The sequence below is a fragment of the Crocodylus siamensis genome, chromosome 8, assembly GCF_052110815.1.
Source record: "Crocodylus siamensis isolate JL-2025a chromosome 8, ASM5211081v1, whole genome shotgun sequence".
In the NCBI taxonomy this organism is placed as follows: domain Eukaryota; kingdom Metazoa; phylum Chordata; order Crocodylia; family Crocodylidae; genus Crocodylus; species Crocodylus siamensis.
Window position 1 is genome coordinate 63,910,325 of NC_143402.1, and position 17,964 is coordinate 63,928,288.

A 17,964-nucleotide genomic window follows, 5' to 3' on the forward strand; every position below is an offset into this window, starting at 1 on the left:
TGTAAATCACAGGTATGTTACCTTTGGGATGACTAGCAGGGCTGTGCAAAGCTTCAGGTGCTGATTCCATTCAGTGGAGATTTGGCCCTATTCAGTGGCTGAATCTCTGAATCCAAATTGAATCAGGATACCAATTAAAAGGTCCAAATCAATTTGAAGCTCTCTGAATTGATTTGGAAAAGATGCAGAGAGCATTGGTGATTCCAGCAGTCCCCACCCACTGCAGCAGGGAGCTAAACCTGGACTTGGAACTGGTAAGAGGGGGTGGGGGACCATGGGGGGACCCCCACCAGGCCCCATCCTTTGCCTGCTCCCCCATGCCCGCCAAGCTCCCTCTGGCATCTGCCCACGCCCCCAGAACCCTTCATGGCTGGCTGCCCCACCCACCCCAGCTCCCGGTGCTTTTAAAAAAAGTCCCCACTTGCATGCTGTGTGGGGGGCTCTGTAATGAATCCTCTGAACCCCGCTGTCCCAGCCCCCAACCCCATGGCTGCCCTACCCAGCCCCAGCTCCGGCCCTTTAAGAAAACAAACAAACAAACAAAAAAAGCCCCAAGCTCCCAGCTCCTGCAGTGGCCTCAGAGCTTCTGAGGGCTTCTGTAGAGCCCCCCATGCAGCACGGGGCAGTGGAGGGCAGTGGGGATTGCCCCTAGGCCAGTCAGGAACTGCTGACTTCTGGGTTTGGTTTTTTTTCTTAAAGGGCCAGAGCTGGGGCAGGCAGGGCAGCCATGGGTGGAGGGCTTGGAGAGCGGGAGGTGTCAGGAGTCTCAAGGCAGAGACCCCCATGCTGTGTGGGATAGTGGGGGGCAGTGGCCTACTGACTAGACCTACTTCAGAGTTGGTTCAGTGGCTGGAAATTTCCTACAGCCAGCAAATAGTTTGCCACCCCAGGGCTGATTGTAAAGCTGTGTGCCAGACAGATAAGAGAAACAGAAAGCTGAATCATTTTGTGTTCAGCAAAATAAGTCATATTTGGCACATGTGAACTTAAGCATCTCTAGCTTCTAGTGGGACTGGGTAGGTTGTGGTTAAACCTAAATATGATAGGTGAAGTAGTTACAAAACCCTGGAATTCCAGGAGAGACTGTCCTTTATGGCTATCAGTCAGACTAAACAAACACTAATCTGTGTCGAGGGCAGATGTGGGCATAGGTGAGCTTATCTTAAACAGAAATACGATTCTTAATGTTAAGGGCGGCGCTACAACCAACTAGAGTTCTTTACTGTAAAGTGCCTTCATGATGCAGTCATATAGCTATAATGTACGTCACTCCATTAAATGAGATCATGTTATGGGACTGGGGCAAGGGACATCTGGGATCATTTCCATGCCACAGGTTTTCTGTGTGCTCTTGAAATCATTGGGATTTAGGCACATCAGTACTATTATACATCTGTAGTAGATGTAGGGGGTGGGGGTGGGGCAGGAACAATGGAGGAGTAGGCCTGTGCAAGGTGGTTAGTATTCTCTTTGGATTCGGCTGATTCGAGGGACAGTGATTCAATTCAGTGATTTGAATCACTGTCTCGAATCAATTTGGCCAAATCTGATTTGGAGATTTGGCTGCTGCCAAATCAGCCGAATCTCCAAAATGGACAGGCCCTATCCCCTGCCCACTCTCCCAGCCCTGGCAATGGCTGCCCTGCCCAGCCCAGCTCCCGATACTTCGGAAACCCCCCCCCACACTCACTGGATGCTGCCTGGCAGGGGGGGATCTCCACTGCCCCCCACTGTCCCACACTGCATGGGGGACTTTGCCATGAGCCCCCTCCTAGTCCTCCCCATGGCCACCCCACCTGCCCCAGCTTCGGTCCTTTAAGAAAAAAACAAACAAAAAGCCCTGAACTCACTGGTTCCTGTCTGGTGGAGGGATGATCCCCACTGCCCCCCACTGTCCTGTGCTGCATGCATGAGCCCCCCAGAAACCCCCAGGCACGAGCCGGTGAGCCTGGGGTGGTTTTTTTTTCTTAAAGGGCTGGAGCTGGGGCTGGGCAGGGCAGCCATGTGGGGGGCTGGGAGGTGGGGAGGGGGGCTTGTGACAGAACCCACCACACAGTGCAGGCAGTGGGGGGAAGCAGGGATCCCCCCCCACACACTGGGCAGTAGCTGGTGAGTGGGGGCTTGCTTTTTTTTAAGCCCGAGGAGCTGGTGGGGCTGGAGGAGGGTTCAGGGGAGCTGGGGGAGCGGGCAGGGAATGGGGTATGGAGAGGTCCCCCCAAGAGCCCCTCTCCCCTTCTCCAGCCCCTTACTCCCCTGCCCCCTACTTACCAGTTCTGATTCGGGGTCCAGCTGCTTGCTGCAGCGGGCAGGGACTGCCCAAATCACCAAAGCTCTCTGAATCTTTTCTGAATAGATTTGAAGAGCTTTGAATCAATTCAGACCTTTTAATTGGTCCCCTGATTTGATCAGATTCAGAGATTGGGCCACCGAATTGGGCCAAATCTCTGAATCGAATCAGTACTCAAAGCTTTGCATAGCTCTGTGGAGGAGTAAGCGGAGGGCAGACAGGTAGCAGAGGCAAGCTGCCTGCTCCTCTGATCCTATCTACAGGGGTCCACACCTTAAGGATCTGGAGCAGGGATTCCTATATTTATAATACAGTTTGTGACCTTTGGACCTTGTCATCCCTTGGGTGAACAGGTGTTCCCCCATGTCCTAAATGTAACTTCTGTTAACTATTTCAATTCATCTCTCCGTTTTCAGCCCGTGACCTGTAACCAGGAGGATCAAGGAAAAAAACCCTTAAGCCCCACTCCCAGAGCCCTGTAGCCATTCACAACCCAGCTAGGATTGCTATGAGCCGTAGCATTCATGCCCACATTGATAAGGAGCATAGGGCAGTGGTTGGAGGGCCAGATAAGCTTTGGTACCCTCTCAATTACATCCCAGATATGCCCCCTGGGAGGCAGCAGACCTCCTGGGCTGATTGGTCGAGGCAGCAGATTGCTTTCTCTGTTTCCCTCAGGAGGGAGTCTCCTGCAACGACCACTTGGCATTTCATCTTGTGGGTGGTAGCTGGTCGCAATTCTCCCTCACTTGCAGGAGCTGGCAGCTCTGCAGGCTCCACTGGTACTGCAAGAGGTTTGTACCTGTTGCAGAGATCCGGGGGAGAAGGGGACCCTGGTGCAGCAAGCCTTGAGGCCGCGGACAATCTTTGTCCAATCCCTTGGCTGGACAGTGTGGGAGATCCTCATGTCCTCCCTTGTCCTGGCAGGTGATCTAGCTCTGTCCTTTTCTTTCTTTGCGTGAAGGGCCTGGCAATAGGAGTTGATCTCCTGTTTGCCATCCCTGATGGCATGCATCCTCTGCACTGCAGTCTGGAGCTCCACTATCTAGCACTCCAGAGACTCCAATGTGGAGCAAACCTCACAGGGGGGAGATGGCAGTGCTCCTGGTCCCATGTGCCTGGAGTTGTGCCGGGCATCCCCCACAGCTGAGAATCAGGGACTCTGTCTGAGTGGAGCCTGGAACCATTGGTTCTGTCTGGGCGGAGGCCTCAGAAGTTTTGGCGGGGCGGGGGAGGGTCCAAGACTTGGAGGAGATCCTCAGGGTGCAGTGCATGCCCATCACCATTGCACTGGTAGAAGTCTGGGCTACTACTGTGCCAATCACTCTCTCAGGCTCACTGGCTAGAGCCTTGTGCCCTCCTGTGCAAACTCCTGCGCTAACTCATGCACTAGGCCCAGAAGCATGCCTGCTTCTAAACGCTGTTTGTGAGTTTCCAGTTGTGTGGCTCCCTGGGGGTCTGGGCAAAGTAGGAGTGTGGGGGGGTGACCCTCCTTTTCTCCTCTCAGCTGCCCTGCAGCTGTGCTAGTTCCCTCCCACCACGGGCCCCACCTACCTCCCAGATGTGTTGGGGGTCAGGGTCTGTAGGGGTCCTGTCGGGGGTCCTGGGACTCAGGAGGACGCAACTGCCTACCACCCATGTGTCTTGCATCAGAGCTGGGACCAAACTGCAGCTTCTGCCATTGGCGGGCCCTTTTTAAACTCTGTGCATGCACAGAAGGGCCTGCCGATGGCACCGAGCTGCTCTAAGGGGCTGGGGGTCCCTGCCCCATGGAGGGGAGAACAGGTGAGTGCCCCCTTCCCTGTCTCATGTGCTGGGAGGCACCGGGTGTGTAGCTTCCTGGGGGCTGGGCAAAGTAGGAGCAGGAGGGGGCATGACCCTCCTCAGCTCCTCTCAGCTGCCCTGCAGTTGTGTTAGCTGCTTCCCGCCATGAGTCCCACCTGCCTCTTAGCTGTGCTGGGGGTCAGGGTCAGGGTCCTGGAGGCTCTGTTGGGGGTCCTGGGAGTCCCAGGGCTCATGGGAGCACAACGGGCTTTTGCCCATGCGTCTTGCACTGGAGCCGGAACCAAACTGCAATGACAGAGTACTACTACTCTGTACTACTACTAACCCATAGCATATATTTATGCTTGCCAGAATCATTACCGCTCCCTTTTGGCAGACTAAAACTGACACACACTACATCTGGGATCATTTTCTGTAGTTCAGTGATTTACAGGAAGGAACTTTATTGCCTGGGAGTTACTGGTCTTAGTGTCACGTGTGTTTATATTATACATTGTGGCAACACATCTTTGGATGCTTGCCACTTTTAGAGAGATTGTGAGGCAGCCTGCAGGTGACTGCAGAGCCGATCAGGCAGTCACATGGCAGCCAGGAGGATGCCTGATTATATTCTATAAAAATAATAATAATATGATAAAAGAAGAAGAGGAAGGAAGGAAGAAAAGGTAGAAAAGAGAAAGCATCCCCCAAAGGGGGCAAATACTGCAAAAGGGGCTTTTTGCCATATGGAGGGGCTTCACCTGGTAGGGGGGGCAGGCAAAAAAAAGGTTTCTTGTTGCACCTTGGCCAACTAATTAGACTCTGATCTCCACCTAATTCTTCCCTGCCACGACTTGAGGGATTATTCTTTTGGGGAGGTGATGTGTCTTCACAAGTCTTGTTATGGTGCAAGGCATCTTCCAAGTGGGGCTCCAACCTCCCCTTTCTCCCCAGCCATACACCTACCAGTTGTTATCACGGTATCAGATATAATTTGGAACATATGCGTGTGGTCAGCTGGCTGTCTTCTCCAAGTCAAGGCCAGTTACCGTTCTTCTTCTGGACAGTTACCTCTGGCATGAAAAAGAGTCTTTAAACTGTCCAGAACTCAGACCCGGACTTGTTTGCCCAGTCTGATAGATCAAACCAATCCTATACCTCTTCTTGTCTTCTATTCCCCTGTTTTCTGGGGCTGGATGCCTGGGATCCAGTTGCCCTGTAAGGCTTCCTTAACTCAGCAGGATAAAGACAAAAACTGCCGCGGAGAAATCCTCCCCTTTTTAGGGAGCATAGAATAAAACACAAAAAACCCCAAACTCAGTGCAAACTGGACACACACAAATGTAGACTAGAAATGTAGAAGGTTTCTTCCATTAGAGAAATGGAGTTCTAGAATGCTCTTCCAAAAAATGTAGTGTAGGCAAAGAACCCAAATTCTTTCCTTCAATCTGGAGATTGATGATTGCTTGTGATTCTTGTTAGACCTTCTGTAGAATTTTATTTGTATTAATTATTTCAGGTGAATTAATTTGTAATCTAGAAACTAAAGCAAAAACAATAGTGTTAAGCAGCAACAAAGATTTGATCCATGTGCAGATCTGAACTTCCCCTAGTTCAAGAAGTTTTTAGCTCCAAGTCCTCTCTAATATAAAGAAGTGATCTCTGGGCTGAAGTTCTTTAGTTTAAGGGGATGTGATGTGTAGTTATGAGGTGAATAATGTGAAGGAAACAATTGCTGCCTGATGGAGGCCAAGCGGCAGGTTATCTCGTAGGCAAGCTTTGATCAAAATCAGTCTACACTAGAACAAGGTCCCTGATCCAAGATTAGGGTTGATAGTGTACCAAAGCATGAGTAGACAATAACAAGACCACAAACACTGCTGGGACAATTCCTCTGAACCTATAAAAATGTCACTGTAAGTTATAAACTTACAGAACTACTTTGCAAGAGGCCAGGTCTGCTTTAATAAGAAGCCTGGGCTTCCTGTTATTTTAAGAAAAAGCAGTAGTAGATAGCACTTGGAGAGACAAACAAAGGGTAGCTGAAAAGGGATAAGCCAGGCTAAAAGCCATGTACAGCTGTGACGGGGAGGTGCTTGAACCACCAGTCACTCTCCCAGCTCAGGTCAATGCTCCGCTGTCCTTTAGTTTCTCTCCTGCCATGACTTTGTTGGTATTATTACAGACCGGAGGAAATGCAGGCCCATGATGGATCTTTTCTAGATTGTTTTTAGGACTGGTCCTTTTCCAGAGCTCCACCTTCCCCTACACCCTTGTCCAACACGCACCCAAGATGTCTTGCAAATTACTGACCTTATGACTTTCGCTTTCAAATTGCCTGTTACCCTTTTGCTTGGGAACTCCTCTTAATTTATATTCGCCATATATTGTTTAAACACAGGTAGAAACTCACACAAACTGAAATGACACCCTGGTCCCTTCTAGAGACCTCCTCAATGACTGCCATGTCATAATTCAGATTCAGTCCTCACCAGAGCTTCCTCACAGTCCGGGCCCCACTCTGTGTAACGTTTCAAAGTCACTCTTGAAGGCACTGCTCCTCTTAATCAATTATTTCCCTCTATTTTCGACCAGGCTCAAGAGCTCCCAAGTTCCTGCATTAAATAAGTCTCCCAGGATCCTCAGAACAACAGCCTGTGCTCCAAGTGTTTAATTAATTCAGGCTTCTGCCCTTTAAGTCAAACATAAATTCTTCCCTCAAATCTTTACATGTGCAGTTTATGTACTGCTTGAGGTGGGGGTAACCTCCAAGCTGCACCCCATGTAGTCTGTTTTTAACTCCAGCAATTCACCCTCTGGGTGTCACTTGGTTTCCATTAAGAGCCTGATTAAGATCAGGCTGCAAGTAGGCTCTCACTCTAACCCCACCGCAAATCAGTTTTTCTTCACTTCTTTAGGCCTCTGTGCTTCTCTTACTGCCCAGTCAGTGTCCTTGCTGGTGAATGTCCCTCCAGTAGAGCCATAGACACAGGCTGTACTTCCTGACTCCCTCAGCAGCGGAGATTTACAAGTCTCAGTATCTGCACCTAGTCTATGCCTCCATGCAGACCCCAAGTGAGTACCCTGGATTTCCCATTTTCCAAGGGAAGGTCCTAGCCTAGGCCTCTCATGGTCTCCTTTGCGATGCCTGGAGCTCCAGCAGTTTTCTGGGTATTTGTCCCTTCCTAGCTGACTTGGGAGATAACTACTTTATTCTTTTGAGCAGGTGAGCTTTGCAGGGCTGGGACTCAGCTCCCTGCCATGCCGGCACAGTAGGCCCAGGTGAAAAGGGATCCAGAATGAGTAGGGGATTTGTTAGACAGTTGGGGTGCTGGAAGTTCTCATTATAGCTAGAGTGTGCATGCTTTTCATTCAGGTTATAGCCAGTGGGCTTGCTTTCTTTGTTATAGTTAGACCGGTGGAGTGGGTTTAGGACTGTAGGGGAGGTTTTGGAGGTCCTAGTGGTGCCCAAGAAGCATGATCCTTTCTTGAGTTATGCCAGAGGGCAGGTGCTGGATTGAGAGAGAGAGGGATAAAGGGCCTGGTGCAGACATAGCAAGGGCAACAACCCATAGCCCGCAAGAGGCAAGAACCAGGGTCTGGGACCCACTTCCCTAGAGGGTCAAGGATTGGATCCTACAGCCCAGAAGGGAGGAGTTTCAGGCCATGGGGCCCACAGCCTGGGGAAGGTGAGAACTCATGGTCAAAGACCTGTAGCCAAAGAGAGAGTGAAACAGGGCTAGAGAGCCCACAGCCCAGAGAAAGATGTAGTTTGGGGCCATGGGGCCCACAGCCCATGAAGAGAAGATACAAGAGGCCAGGAGGGTAAGACGGGGCTGGAGCCCAAAAATCCAGGTCTAGTATGGTGGGTATAGGCCAAAGAAAGCAGCAAGGGGGTGGGGTGGGGAGTAGGAGGGTGGAAGCTGGGAAGGCCAATGCCCCAACAAAGGAGAAGAGGCCTGAGGTGGCCTGGTGGTTTGGGGCAAAATGCCCAATTAAGTGATAATTGGAAACACCTGCAAGACATTGGCACAAGTGTAGGGGGGTTTCAGAGGCTGTGATTAGTGCCTAAAGCAACGGGTGCCCTTGGGAGGCATGTGCAGGCCAGGATGGCCTGCAGAGCAGGGTCTGAGAGGGATCTGCGAGCAGAGGATAGGTTAGACTTAGACCTTTCTCTAAGACCTGTGGGCAATCACCTTTTAAATCAAAATCAGTTGATTTTCTTTTACAGGCTGTAGAAGTTTCCTCTTTTCCTACCTAAGCTTTTGAAGTGTCTCAGCCTCTTGAAATGAGTAAATGTTCCTCTATGTTTTATAAACTAGAAAAGAAAAGAGGAAAAGGAAGAGAGGGTGCAATTTTTTTTTCAATTATTGTCTGAAAGGGGTGGAGAGTAGAGTCATTATACTAACAGAATGGACAGGATGAACATTGGTAAATCTTCTTCGTACCAAAGCTGTTGCCATAAACAGTGTTTCTTGTCTTCACAACAGTTCCTAAAGGCTTAGTTCTTAGTGCTTTCTCAGAACAGCTATAAGAGTAGAAGGTAACAATTTCTCTCAAAATTGTTTTTTTTTTCTTCTTCTTCACTGGTAATGAGCTAAGGAACGCAGAAAACTGTCTCATTTCTCTTCAGACAGGCAAAAGACCCATCAAAAGGGAACAATTTTGAACACAGATTTATCTGGGCTGGAATTGAACCAATGATCCAGGATCATTGTCTTATCAACAACCCATGAACATTTTGGGCAACTATAGATGGAAAGGAAACCTAGCTGTGTTGGCCCTACAGTGCATCCATGACTAGCTAGGATTTGTCCCTGTATGGTTATTTGCCGGCTGGTGGGCATTGGAGAGTGCCCTTCAACTAGCTTTACAGTGGTTCAGGGAACTGAGCCCATAAAGAGCATCAGGTTGAAGAAAGTGAGCTTTTATCACCTTCGGGCACAACATCTTTCTGGCTGACCTTGCTTCCCACAAGTATTAACTGTTCTGAGTAAAGCAGATTACATGCTGGGACCTGAACAAGCAAGTGATGTTCATAAGCAGGAGGAAATCAAATAAGGGGAAAGGAAAGATCTTGAAGATGCCAGATTGGTAGGGAAAAGCTCGCACAATGTAAATAAAAGTAAACTCAGGCAAACTCTTATTTACAAATATTTGCAGTGCTTGTCAGCAGGGGAGTACTTTGTAAGATATAAACAGCTAGTGTATAAAAGGCTGAGGCATGTACTTTTGGAGTTGAGTGCCCATTTCTGTCTCTCTAGACCAGGACGGGCAATTACTTTAGGCAGAGGGCCACTTACTGAGTTTTGGCAAGCCATCGAGGGCTGCATGACAGGCAGCCATGGGCAGATTAATATTAATTTTCTAAATTTTTAGGGGCCCTGCAGGCGGAGAGAATGTCCTGGCGGGCCACATCTGGCCTGCAGGCCACATTTTGCCTACCCCTGCTCTAGACAAACCATAAACTGATCACTCGTTGTAGTCTAATAAAGGGAAGTGCTTGCTTTCAAGCTAAGCCTGGTCGCATGGTAATTGCAGGGACGATGGAGGAGAGGATTGAGAGTGGAGGTCCAATAGTAACCAAAAGGCAACAGCTACTTAGAATAAAACAATTAATTAAGTGTAAGGCGACTATATGGGAGAATAGGAAATCCGGGACACTGCCCTCGCCTTTACCCCATCCCCATATCCATGGCACTGCTCCGGGCAGAAATGGGGCTGGGGCAGTGTGGTATGTCAAACAGGCGGGCAGCAGTGGTGCCTGCCGGGCACGCCGTGTCACTCCACACTACTCCACCTCTAGTTTCACCCTGCTTATAAGAATTGCTCGTTTGCCCTACTGCAATAGGAAATAGGGAAGTAGGTGCTAATGGTGTACTGGTATTTTGCTTTCTTCTCTGCTGTATTATTTCAGTTGCATCTGTGTGTTCTTTTGATTGGCTCTACCTCTCACTACTCTTTTCCCCATTGGTCTAGACTACCATTGGTGTGGATACCCAGGACAGCTTTCTTTCAGATATTAGATAGATAGGGATGGTCCATCCAGGTGCTTAGAGCATTGTGTAAAATTGTACCTTGGAAAAAGCTGAGACTTAGAACATGGGTGCTGTTGTGGGCCACAACCTAGTTTCATGTTCCATTTGGAAGTGATGGCTCCTGTGTTGTTAAGGGTGTCATCGCATCTCTTACATATTGCTCAATTCATTGGGATTGGAAAACCCAGTACCACTTTTGTAGTCTGCATACACCTCTCTGATGAGAAACCATGTTCTTGCTCTGCAGGATTAAAGATTTTTCAGTGAGGGGAATGACTTCTTTTTCAGAAGCTGCTTCTGCGCTGTAGATACTTATGATAGCATTGAAACATGTAGTTAGTTCTTCAGGGAGATCAAGTTGTGGCATTTCACAGCCATGGGTTTCCTGCCACAGATGGGCCTAAAATGAAAACAAAAAGGGTCTAAAAGGACAACAAAGCAAAGCAAAGCAAAGCAAGTCTATAAGTAGCACAAAAGGCAAGTGGTATCTGATACTACTTACAATTACCATTTCTGAGAAAACAGTCACAGACTTTGCCATGTGCATTTTCCCCTTTTCATTTCCTGTGGGAACCTATTTTTGGGGCATGTGTAGACGAAATGGGGGCCCTAAATTGAAGCGGTAAACTCCATTTCAATTTAGGCCCTTTAAACCCCTGTGTCGTGCACACACCTGAACTTCCCTGTCACTCCAGCGGGGAGGGGAGGGGAGGGCAAGCTGCCGGTGGGCGGAGCAGTCCCTGGGTTGCGGTGGGGGGGCTGGTGTTTCTGTCCATGGCAGCGGCAGCCTGGCCCCCCCCAGGAGACACCCTCCTGCAGGCACCTGGCTCAGGCAGTCCCGGGGGGCACTGCAGCCACAAAGGGAAGCACTGGGCCCCTGCGCAGCTCAGGCAGGCTCCAGGGGAAAAAAAAAGATCTTGGGCAAAGCGTGCCTTCCTGGGCTGGTGCCAGGTTGCCTGCACAGGCTTCCCGCAGAGCCCCCGAGCTCCACAGAACCCAGTGCTTCGTTCCACGGCTGTACAGCAGCAAACTAAAACTTAGAGGAGTTTTAGTTTGCTGTGCCCCAAGTCATTTAAGGCACATTACGCTACCGAATTTGCTGCAGTGGCTGGAATTACTGTGCAATACGCTGTCAACGCGTGCAAACACCAACACCATTAAAGCAGTGCAAAAGCATTTAACCCACTTTAAAGTATCATGCACACATGCTCCTTGTTTTGTCTACACACGGTTGGACATTTGTTTTCTCATCTGTGGATTTTATCCAGACTGTATCTCTTTATAAATAAATGAACGATTTGGTACTGTGTGCAGTCTGTGGTTCTCTGGGTTCAGGATTAGCCCAGTCACATGATTGCTAGTGAGACACAGTCATCATTGCCCATCTGATCCCACCCGCTTCCTCCTGGCACGGAAATGGGAAGTTTCTATACACTGTGGCTGCAGAGGCTTTGCCTACAAGAGCAACAGGTTAATTGGAAAACCCTTGAAATATTCTTCAGTGGAAAAACTGTACATTGTATACATAGGCTATGCCACCTATATCTCTGTAGTGATGAAGGAGGAACAAAAAGCTTCATTCCACTTCTGGCCTTTACAGATCCTATTCTGTACTGTAGCACAGGGCAGGTAGTAATACACTTCCCAGGAAGAATAGTGCTTCTGCACGGGAAAGGCGGTGGAGAGTCTTATTTGTGATCTCTTTTTGAGAAAAATAAGTGGTTGAACAGGAAATCACCACAAGATCTGTAGCAATCAGTCCACGCTGCAGGCCAAGTTCTAGTTCCCGGCAGCATCAATTTTCACAGCATCATTCAGACCTCACAGATCCTTGCCTGGATTAACTTGACATCAGCATGACAGTGGGAAATGAAGAACCTAAAAGGAATGTGAGTTTTCCCCTTGGCTGCTTGTTTAGCGCGTGTGTGTGTAATGGTATCCCAGTCACAGTGAAGTCCAGACCCAAATCCAGAGCCACTTGGCTCAGATGCAGCAAGAAACAATAGTTGTTTTGTTTTTTGGCTCAGAGAGCCACCTCAGCTCATGGTCTCCCACAGGGCTGTGCAAAGCTTCGGGTGCTGATTCGATTCAGAGGAGATTTGGCCCGATTCAGTGGCCGAATTTCTGAATCCAGATTGAATCAGGGAACCAATTAAAAGGTCCAAATCAATTGAACGGTCTCTGAATTGATTCAGAAAAGATTTGGAGAGCGTTGGTGATTTGAGCGGTCCCTGCCCACTGCAGCAGGGAGCTGGACCTGGACTCCATGCTGCTAAGTAGGGGTGGGAGTGGGGATGCTGAGTGGGGGGCACCATGGGGGGACCCCTGCCAGGCCCCATCCCCTGCCTGCTCCCCCAACCCCTCCTGAGTGCCCCCCTGAGCCCTGCCCACTCTCCCAGCGCTCCCCATGGCTTCCCTGTCCACCCCACCTACAGGTACTTGAAAAAAAAAGCCCCCAGTCACTGGCTGCTGCTGGGCAGGAGACAATCCCCACTGCCCCATACTGCATGGGGGGCACTGCACAAGCCCCCCGACCCCCACTCGCTTTCCCAGCCTCACCCCATGGCTGCCCCGCCTGGCCCAGTTCCCAGCCCTTTAAAAAAAAAAAAAAAGGCATGTGCAACCAGCAGCTAATTCAAGGATGTTTCCTTAGCTAGCAGCCCTGCCAGATTGTCAGTTTAGCCCAGGTTCCCCTACTCCGTCTGGGGGACTAGGTGGATTCTATAAGGCTAGGATACCTACATGACTACTGCATACCAGAGAAATCCCTTACATACTTCATTCTTCTCTTCAGTCTTCTGGGAGTTGTGCCTCATGCAGGTGATTCTCTTCACCAGATGGGTAAACTTCTAATCATATTTTCTCAGTGTCATTTGAGAGAGATTAAGAAGCACTCCAATCCTTGTCTCTAAGCTGAGGTCCTCAAATACATGTTGAGAGTTATGTGACCTTTCTGGCTGATTGATTTGCATACCAATTTCAATTGTCTTTCTAGAGACTGGGTTCCTCTTGGATGTGTGAATAGCTGTTGTCTAGCTGTTGTCTAACTTGGGGCACCTCTGACACTTGATTCCATAATCAACTCGCTGCCTATTTCAAGGCACACTATAAAAATACAAAAGTACATTAATCTCCAAACCCATGGTCCATACAAAAATAAAAAATAAAACCCAACACAGTTTAGCAGTAGCTGCAAATACAGAGCAAACACCACAGTGGTAAATCCAATTTAGGAAAATCCTTATGTGTGATAGGTGGTGAACTCCCAAATGAATTCTGAGTGTAGGTGAATCCATGACAAATGGATTGCAGGATTTCATTGAGGCTGGATAAGTATCCATCATGCACAGAGGATGGACTCTTTCTTTCAATTCCCTTGGCCCTTGCATTCTTCTCAAGGGTCTGAGGACAGATAGCCCTTTTCATTTTCCGCCCCCAAAATCCCAAAGGGTTAAAAATTATAGCAGAAGAAACAGACCAATCTTAATTAGTTTAAACGTCTTACTTATCCCATCTAGTACATAGGAAATGGCAGACAGAAATGTAAGGCCATTTCCTACATACTGGAAAGGAGTAAAGCATCAATTGCATTATCAGCCGGAAAAGAGTCTGGCAGACACTCGGACTTTTTATCTGCTATCCAAGGATGTCCAGCTGCTTGTTTTGTTTTGACTTATGGAAATGTTCAGAAACTCAATAAAGTCACCAGAGAGAACTGAGTATCTGAGAACAGTTCAGCTGCTTGTGAGTCTCCGCATGATAATTCCTTTTTGTTTCCTAATGCTTATGGGACAGGGGAAGTTTTGCAATAGGACCCAAAGATAATGAGAGGAAACAATAATGACTGCAAAGAGCCTACCCCAGGGTTTTTTCTTATTATAATAATTATCCCATAACAGCTAAAAGGAATGTGTAGAAACAAACAGCTCAAACATCATGTGCACAACATGCTGGAGGAAAATGTTGCTGTTATATCAGATAGGCTTGTCCCTCCGGAGGCCACAGTAGCCCATGGGTGTGCTTTACCCGAGGTCTGGGAAAGATTGGGTGAGCTATGAATACCTCAAAACTCAAAAGCACCATCACATCATTTCTATGTGAACTACAAGAAAAAAACTTTGGACCCTGATCGCTCCACTACCCAACCAAAAGGCATTATATATGCTCCCTAAAATCCACAAACAAGGGAACCCCAGCAGACCAATCATTTCCATCCATGGAGTCCTAACTAAAGAACTATCAGCTTTCCTCAAATCCATCCTAAAAACTCTTGTCACCCAAAGACTGAGTTTTATCCAAGACACAACAGACTTTTTATGAAAACTCAAAAACACAGACCAGCTTCCCAGCAATACCCAGCTTATATACCAACATCCCACACCAGGATGGCATCCAAGCCTGTTTCACATATCTGCAAGAACAAGGTTACAACTCGGAGTACAGACCTCAAGATATTACTGAAGTTGTATATACAAGTCAACCTTACACACAACAACTTCAGTTTCAACAACCAACACTTCCTGCAGGCTGTGGGCACAGCTATGGGCACCAGAATGGCCCCACAATATGCTAACTTTTTCATGGCTCACATGAAAGAAAAATTCGTCAAAAACTGCACCATCAAACCTGTGCTGTACCTGAGATATGTAGATGACATCATCATTTGGGCTGAAAACCTGCAGTCTCTGATTTCCATCACAAATTCACCAATCACCACCTGTGCATCAAACTCTCTCTTGAATTCTCAAACACCAAATTTCTTTTTTGGATACCTTGTTCAATATCCAAAATGGTAAAATACAAACCACCATATACAAGAAACCCATGGACCGACATATGTATCCACACAGAACAAGCAATCAAATCACCCTAAATATATAAAAAAAGCTGTAATTTACAGCCAAGCTCTGCGATACCACTGAATTTGCACCGAGGAGAATACCTGCACTTGTCACCTGAAAAATCTCAAAACAGCTTTCACCCAACAAGGACACTTCTCCAGAGGCATAGATTGCACTTTTGAAAAAGCCACTTGGATGCCACATGAAGTATTGCTGTAGTACAAAAAGAAAATCCCCTGAAATTGCACACCATTATGACATGCCATCCTGCCCTGGAACCTATACGGAGAGTGGTCAAACAGTTGTAACCCATACCTGAAGTAGACCCAGTTCTTAAAGAGATCTTTCCAGAACCACCCACCCTAGCCTTTAAACAAGCACCAAACTTTGCTAACCTCATCACCAGAAGAAAACTCCCTATGACCCAAACCACACCAAATGGATCCAGACCATGCCAGGAAAAGAAATGTAAAACCTGCCAACACATCTCCCCCCCACAATAACTGCACCCCACAACAGAACTATCACCATTCCTGGATCTTACACCTGCACCTCCAGAAAAGTTATATATCTCTTCCAATGCACCAAATGCCCTGAAGGAAAATATGTAGGAGAAACCAAACAACAACTGCGCACCAGAATTAATGCACACTGGAAATCCGTCAAGATAAAAACATCCAGTTACCTGTGCCCACTTCTCACAAGACAATAGCTCTCTCTCCAATTTCTCAGTTCTAATCCTTAAAGGGAAATTACAAAACACTTTTCATAGACAAGCCTATGAACTTCACTTAATAAATCTGGATACAAAAAATCATGGATTTAATATAGACATTGGATTTATGAGTCATGATAAACCTGCCTGACATCTGACTCACCAGGTACCTGCCTGAAGCTGGTCATTTGTATTCCTTCACACATCTTCTCCCCTGCCCTTTTCCACTCCTATCTCTACCCATTGTCTTCCAAACTTCCACTCATTTAGATGTTTTGTCACACTTTTAGTTTTTTTTACCTTGGAGAACTCAGAACAACAGCAGTCTCCCAATGCCTGAAGAAGGGTGTGAAAAGCTTGCAAAGAACTTTTTTCCAATTATTTAGTTGGTCTAATAAAAGAGATCACATCTACCCAAAGAGCCTTGCCAGCCTATGTCCGTAGACCAACATGGCTCTAAGCAATAACCCTGAAACTTGACATGTACCATTCTGCATTTTGAGAAGGAACATCTCCTTGATACAGCCCTGGTAGAGGGCTCTTGGAAAGTCCTGCTGGACACTGTTGCCAAGCCTGTTTATAATAAATGGAATTGGACTTGTTTTTTAAAAAAGTTGCTTTAATTTTTAGAGAGGCATGGTTTGTGTTTCTGGGGGGCTTTTGTTATTTGCAGGTTGTTCATTTGGGGCTTTTTTGTAATACAGTGGGTTGTGGGTTGTGAAAACAAGATGGGGTCGTGGAAGGACCTGGCCTGGGCAGCATGAAGCTTTCTGCTGGACTTATACCAGATGATTGAGTCCCAGTTCACTATTATGCCTACCCAAATCTGAACAGAATCCCTCTGGCTGCAGTCTATCGGTGCTATGTTTCTTCCTTCGAAAGCAGAGACCACTCAGATTCCACTCTAATGCAAACACACTCACTCCCGCATTGGAAAGAAAACACAGAACTATTCTAGTTATGTTTCATTACCTCATAATGAAAATGAAAGTTTAATTAGGAGGAGAAAGATCATTGGCTAACAAATGCAAACAGTGAGGAGCAAAGTGCAAGGAAAGTCCCTTTCCCCACACATTTGGCAGGGTCAGATCGAAATAGCGGGGGGGGGGCAGAATCCTCTGCTGAATAAATTGGGAGTAGGAGGATTATCATCCCTTTTGCAAGGTTTTCAGCTCCTGGAAGTGCCATGACAAAGCAGCAAGATGCAGTCAAGGACCTGAAACTTCTTTTAGATGCCCGTTGCCTTTCAGGTACTGTACTTCCCCCCCCCACTCCCCAAATCACAGCAAATGTTAGATCTTTCTTTTTTAAGTGTCACTGCTTTTAGATGTACCCAAGCATTTAGGAATTTGCACTAGCAATCAAAGTGAGGAGTAACGTGAGCAGGAACACTGCTGTATAAGGAAGTTCCAAGGCTTTTCTTATGTATATTGCTTAAACAATAAACACAAGCCCACAACTTTTATTAATCTTTGTAATGTTGGCTTCTTTTTCCAAATATTTTAATCCTGCCAGGATTGCCTTGCCTGTGAAGCAAAAGCTATAAAAATGTTGGTTTGTTGAAAAGGAGATGTCTAATGCAAGAGAAAGGGTTTGTAGTTTGTACACTTGTGTTGTTAGGTCAGTTTTATAGCTCTCAGCAGTTTGCAAGACATGTACCAATGAGCATACTATGTTTGCCTATGTTTTGCATCTGGATTGCTAAGGTAGGTGTTTGCAATGATTTGTTTTGCAGGGAATTCACAGAGTAATGTGTTGCAAATATTTTGCATTTTAGATTACTGGGTTTTATAGACTGGAAAATCAGGCAAAAGTTTTGCATCGTGCCAGGTAGACAAAATTATAAAAATGGTGACCTCTTTCTAGCAGCCCGTCAACAGTTGGTTCCCAAATGCAATGATCAGAGCACCATCATCATCAGATAGTTCATGTGTGCGCTGACTTTTAATTTATTCGATATCCTGCTAAAATGAGAAAGTTCACTCTCAGATCCTTTTAACGTTCTGTCAGCATTTCCTTTTTTCAAGTGCTTATTTTGAAATGATAACTGTCTCAGAATAGCTTAGTCAGAAGTTTGCTATTAGAATCCTTCTGATGCTTCTACAGATGCTCCACAATAAAAACTTGGGTTGTCAATTAATCACAGTTAAGGTGCACGATTAACTTGTTACTTGGTTCTTGTGTTAATTTTTAATGTATTAATTGCGCACATGGTTATGGAGCCTGCACCTGGGCACTGCAGTAGTCTTTGCCACCCAATGGAGCAGTGATGGCAGGGCAGAATACTGCAGGACAGCTCTGCTGTGGACTCTGGGGGAC

At 47.1% G+C, this 17,964-nt stretch overlaps 1 protein-coding gene across 2 annotated transcripts in view; it reads left to right on the top strand.

The window, feature by feature from the left end:
* Positions 1-17,964, top strand: part of LOC149858873 (uncharacterized) — a 69,415-nt gene that overhangs the window by 26,469 nt on the left and 24,982 nt on the right. Inside the window, exon 1 of one of the 2 annotated variants that reach the window (XM_090061186.1) lies at positions 16,750-16,895. The exons of the other annotated variant lie outside the window; for it this stretch is intronic. The gene's annotated coding sequence lies outside the window, so the exon portion shown is untranslated. Of the gene's footprint in view, positions 1-16,749; positions 16,896-17,964 lie in introns of those variants that run through there. 2 annotated transcript variants of the gene reach the window in all.